Raw genomic sequence first — 6,283 nt, forward strand, 5'->3', positions numbered from 1 at the left:
CTGGGGAGGCGTGGTTGATGGTATTGGTTGACCCCATTGGCTGAGTTAGGCCCACCTGGGTGATGTCATGAGCCGGAGCCTAGTTGGGCACCCAGGTGTACCTCCCACCTGGCTGGGGGCTTGAGTATGAGCATGCTCAATTGGTGTTCATAAGTAATTTCTTTGCAACCTTCTCTATGGGGGACTTTGCAGGCATGGGAGAGACAAGCCCCTTGTCCCTGGATCTAGCTGCCTAACAAGAACTTCGGTGACCCTGGTGGCCTAGTAGCTGCTCACTACAAGGTCAGCAGCCGGAAAGCATCAGCCAGCCTCTCTTCAGGAGAAAGATGAACTTTCTACTATAAAAAGGGATCAGGTATCAGGCATCATCAGAACAAAAAAATATATTGTGAATGGGGGTGTGTGTGGAGTGGAGACCCAAAGCCCATTTGTAGGCCACTGAACATCCCTTACAGAAGGGTCTCAGGGAGGAGACAGCCAGTCAGGGTGCAATGTAGCAATGATGAAACACAACTTTTCCTCTAGTTCCTAAATGCTTCCTACCACCTCACTCCCACCCCCACTATCCATCCTACTTCGACCTTACAAACCTGGCTAGACCAGAGGATGTATACTGTACAGATAGGAACTGGAAACGGAATCCAGGGCAGATGATCCCTTCAGGACCAGTGGTGTGAGTGGCAATATAGGGAGGGTGGGTTGGAAAGGGGGAACTGATTACAAGGATCTGCATATAACCTCCTCCCTGGGGGACGGTCAACAGAAAAGTGGGTGAAGGGAGACGTCAGTGCAAGATATAAAAATAATTCATAAATGATCAAGGGTTCATGAGGGAGCGGAGACTAGGGAGGGAGGGGGGAAAATGAGGACCTGATGCCAGGGGCTTAGGTGGAGAACAAATGTTTTGAGAATGATGAGGGCAATGAATGTACAAATGTGCTTTACACAATTGATGATTGTATGGATTGTGATAAGAGTTGTATGAGCCCCTCATAAAACAATTTTTTAAAAAAGAAAAATCTTTTTAAAAAGTCTCAGGAACTCCCGGGAAGTAACCTGATCTATAGGTTTGCTATGAGTTGGCATTGACTTGCTGGCAGTGGGCTAGTTGTGTCCAGTGTACCTGCACTGTTTTACCACTACCCTCTGCAATCAAGTCCATTCTGAGTCACAGCAACCCTGCAGGGCAGAGTGCAACTGCCCCCGTGGCTTCCCAAGAGGCTCGCTGTTTCCAGGAGTAGAAAACCTCATCTTTCTCCCAAGGTGCAGCCAGCTGACGACCTTGTAATCAGCAGCCCACCAGGGCTCCTCGTTAGACCTGCATTGTAGGATTCACATAGCATTAGGTATAGGGTAGGAACTGGGTATTATAGGAAGGGAGTAGTTTCTAATGATTGACTCATTTGGGACCGATTTCCCCAAATGAGATAATTAGTCATTAGTAGTTGACATGCTTACATTTAATTCCAGCCCTTCTAGCCCCTCCTTCCCTCACCCTTTAAAAGATCAAACCCGCTCCTGCCCAGTCCATTCTCCCCGAGCGGCCCTGTAGGATAGAGTAGAACTGCCCCCTAGAGTTTCCGAGGGCCACAAGATGGATTGACCCAGTGGCTTCAATAGTGGCCTCTGACCTCACGATGATGGCGGCACAGGAGCGGGCAGTCCCTCGTTCTCTTGTACATCCGGGTGCTATGCGTTGGAACCTGGTCAGCAGCTCTTGCGGGAGCAGCCGGTAAGTCTGTTCGGCCTTTCTAAGTAGGTGGAAGGGGACCTGTACGTGCCTTTTGCAGCATCAAATAGAGGCGCTTGCTCGCTTTGTGAGGAGGGAGCCCTGGAGCTGCCGTGGGTTAAGCGTTGGACCTCCGAACTCACCAGGAGTCCTCGGCTTTTCAAAGCCATCAGCTGCTCCCCGGAAGAAAGAGAAGGCCTTTGTTTTCCATCCAGATTTATAGCTTCGGAGTGGCATTAGCCAATCACAAAAGGGCAAAGATAAGCCCACTGCTGTAAGGAACAAAACAAGATAAAGGGTTCCCTACCCAAGGGAGTGACTTTGGAGAGTGCGCAGGGAATGAAGGGAGGGAAGGTAAAGCAGAGGGCGGCAAACTGCCCCCACGGCCATATGTGGTGGCCCTTTCAGTACGTCTCGCTGTGGCTCGGAAGTAAAATGGAAAAACTTTTAAAGGGTATTCTTCGGATCCCGGTGATTTCATTTGTCCGCAAAGTTATATTTATAGCTTTCGAATAATTTTACAGCATTCTATGAGGACAGGACTGGTTCTTCCATCTCAAAACCTTGCTCACCCCTGGGCTAGGCTGTTGATGGGTCTCATCTTGGGTGAAATGGAAGACAGTCGTCCACAGATCGAGATGAGAAACCAAGGAGCAGAGGACGGGTGAATGATCTAGGGGGAATCAATGAGTAGTTCAGATTGAGGATTATAAAGGTGATGATCTGAAATGTAAACCCCACCGAATTTACAACCAAAAAATTATTTGAAAAGAAAAAAGATAAACAGCTTCAGAAGCCTCATGGGGCAGATATACTCTGCCCTAGTAGGAGGTCACAGTCTGAATCCACTTAATGGCAATGGGTTTTGTTTTTCAGGGCCCCCTCTCCGCATTTGGGGAAGCTACATACTTATAACTTGTGAACTAGATGCCCCTTATCTTTAAAGTATGCATCTGCTTGTTTTTTTGTTAAACATTAGGATATCTATTTTCTAATTAGCCTTGAAAACAGTGATTCAAGAAGGCCTTTTGACCTCCGATCCTTTCTCAGGGAAGCTGGCTTAGAGCACCAATGCTCGACTAGGCCTTTGCTGCTTACATTTCCTGAAGCATTGCATCAGTTGCTCAGGGCTTACCATTTTCAGACTACAGTAACATAAACCCAATTGTGGACCACTGTGGGCAATTCATTTCCTAGGATGATGCTTTATAGTCATTCAGGAAAGGCCCTCACTCCCTGATGTTGTTTCCTATGTCTGAGGGGAAGCCAATATTCCGTTCTCTGTGGTCCTCAACCAAGTGCCACCTCACTGCCATTGGGTTGATTCTGTGCCATAAGCACTTGTAGACCCACGTGTCCTGAATGGCAGTGGATTCTAAACTGGAACACACCTGACGGGGCATGTTGGCTGCTACTGAGCCAGCCCTTGACTCATAGTGACCCCACGCACAATGGACCCCAATACTGCCAGGTCTTGCACCATCCCCATGATCAGTTTATGAATTGGACTGTTGGGTTCCATAGTTTGTGCTGACTGATTTTCAGAAGCTGATTTCCAAACCTTTCTTCCTAGATTGTCTTAGTCTGAAATCCTCGCGGGCACGTCTTCAGCATCTCAGCAGCACACAAGCCACCAAAGTAGGACAAACTGGTGTCCCTTGCCATTAGCATCTCCCTGCCATGGACTCCATTTCGACTCTTAGTGACCCTATATGACAGAGTAGAACTGCCCCCTGTGGGTGTTCTGTGAGACTAACTGTTAGGCTGGGCTGACTAGGGAAACAAATTCATAGACACTCATATGTGTTTAAGAAAGAGCTTTTTTATAAAAGAACAATTGTACATTAAGAAAACAGCCCAGCCCAGTCCAGGTCAAGTCCATAAGTCTGATATTTCCCCATATGTCAATACCAGCCCATAAATTCCTCTTTAGACTCACACAGCCATGCAATGATACTGAATGCAGGAAGATCACAGGCCAGCGTGTGGAATGTCTTGTGGATCCACTGGTGGTGGTAGCATCTCAGCTCTGGCAGGGGTCTCCATGTGGCTCCTCCAGCTCCAGGGCTCTAGTTCTATCAGCGTAGCTCCATGTATCTTGTCAACAGGAATGTGAATCAGAGAGAGAGCGGGTCTGGCCTCCAGTGAGCTATTTATCTCCTTAGTGCCTCCAAATGAAGCCATTAAGCTGCAACCTGATTGACAGGTTAAACTCCACCCCCTCACTCTTAATCATCTCAAATTGACACCAGATTATGTAACTACTACACTAACTATAGGTGTAGAAAGCCTCATCTTCCTCCCAAGGAACAGCTACTGGTTTCAAACTGCTGGACTTGTAGTTAGCAGCCCAACGTGTAACCCACTATGCTACCAGAACACCTTCCATTAGCACTAAAGGGAAGGAAATGCTCTGCTTAAAGGCTAGTCTCCATTCCAGAATCGAACTAGAAGTGTTACTTGCTAAGGGAAAAACATAATTTGTTTATTAAGTCTGTCCGAAAGCTATAAAGCTCAATGCCATCTAACGGACTGCAATGCATCGTGGGTAGGACAGGGTGGAAGTGCCCCAGTGGGTTTCTGGTAGTGTAACTCTTTACGGGATTAAAAAAGCCTCCTCTTTTCTCCCAAGGAACCTCTAGTGGTTTCGGACTGCAGCCCACCTCGTAACCACGACACCACCAGGGCTCCTATCAATAGCCCATAAGAATCTGTGAGTTATTGGAATCATAATAAGTCAGAAATTCCAAGAAACAAAACGACCACTTCTGTTGACCTTTAACCTCTTGATTAGAGACAAGGTGAAACTAGCCAGAGGAGAATAAGCTACCTGCACTTCCTTCACAGAGAACTCTGCAGCTGAGACCTAGAAAGCTTAGCCTGGCTGCCTTGGGGGCCCTGTTCAGACTAGCGGCTACTGAGAGGGTGAATGCTCACTTGGTAAACATGGCCCTTTCGGTAGGTCATAAAAGGAGTCCTGGTCGCCTAGTGGTTACAAGTTGGGCTGCGAACTGCAAGGTCTGAAGTTTGAAACCACCAGCCGTTCCTTTGAGGAAAAATGGGACTTTCTACTCCTGTAAACAGTTCGAGTCTCAGAAACTCACAGGAGCAGCTCTACCCTGTCCTATAGGGTCACTATGAATTGGAATCAGCTTGATGACCGTGAGTTTTTCTGTTTGGGTTTTCTTTACTGTGGAGATGTTGCTAGGGAGCTCTGGTGGTTGAGCATTGGGCTGCTAACCACAAGGTTCACAGTTTGAAACCAGCAACCGCTCTGAGGGAAAAAGACAGGGTTTTCTATTCCCGTAAACACAATCTTGGAAACTCACAGGGGATGATGTACCCTGTCCGATCGGGTCACTGGGAGTCAGCATCAACTCAATGGCAGTGAGTGTGGTTGGGGGTTGAGGTCATAAAATGGAGCCAGGCTCTTAGCTTTCCTTTAGACCAATAGCTGTTCTTCTCGCAGCGATGAGCTTCCTGGAACCCCAAGTCCAGGCTCCACCATCTGCCTTTGATTTTCACAAGCCCTGCCTTGCTGGGGATTTTAGTTGCCCAGGACAAGATCTTTTGCAATCATTGCATAAAATGACCCAAAGAGGCTTCAGGTCTAGGAGGGCGATATATCTTCGGAGTCCCTTTGAGGGTCCCTTCTTGGAGCAACGTAGTAAGGAGCCACCGAGTGCTCTGTTATTAAGGTGGGAGGTGGGAGTCCACCTGGAATCCACTTGGAAGGAAGGCCTGAAAAATCAACCGTTGGGAATCTTCCAGAGCACAATGCTCTTGGGATACACCTTTAGTCGTCATGACTACACAGTAACTGGGCTTTTGTGTTTGTTTCGAAGGCGGGGGAGGGGGATGATACCGTCTTAGTTCTAGATTGCTGCCCTAACAAGCACTACAAACGGTAGCTTTAACAAACAAATATATTCTCTCGCAGTCTTGAAAGCTGGAGAGAACTCTGAAGTCAAGGTGCTGACTCTAGGGCAAGGGGCTCGCTCACTCGCTTGCGTGCATGTCCGCGCTCTCTGTGCTCAGAAGGAAGGCCCTCGTGTCGTTGTAGCTTCCGTTCTTCAGCTTCCGGGTTACCTTCCTGTGGGTCTCCCTGCCATGGAGTCCACTCCGACTCAGCGACCCTCTAGGACAGGGCAGAACTGCCCCTGTGGGTTTCCGAGGCGGACTCCTCAGACCGCCAGCGCTCAGGTTCCTGGGGTAGGGCATCCATCTTCCTCCATTTCTACCTAGTTCGCTCTATCTTAAGATCTCAAAATAGAGCCTACCAGACACCCATAACACTCATTAACATAACCACGAAACCATTCCAAAATGGGAGTGTAACCAGAGAGGTAAAACCTTAACACACACACACACACACACACACACACACACACACACACACTGCCACCGAGTCAATCCTAACGTGATGACTAACTCTTATGGAGGCTGTTTGAGACTGTAAAAATCTTTTTTAAAATTTTTTATTCTTTTTTTTTCTTTATTAAAGAGGGAGACCGAGCGGGAGAGAGCGTGTGTGTGTGTGTGTGTGTGTGTGTG

The sequence above is a fragment of the Echinops telfairi genome, unplaced genomic scaffold (genome assembly GCF_000313985.2).
Source record: "Echinops telfairi isolate 266 unplaced genomic scaffold, ASM31398v2 ScPeMD7_7427;HRSCAF=8465, whole genome shotgun sequence".
Classification (NCBI taxonomy): domain Eukaryota; kingdom Metazoa; phylum Chordata; class Mammalia; order Afrosoricida; family Tenrecidae; genus Echinops; species Echinops telfairi.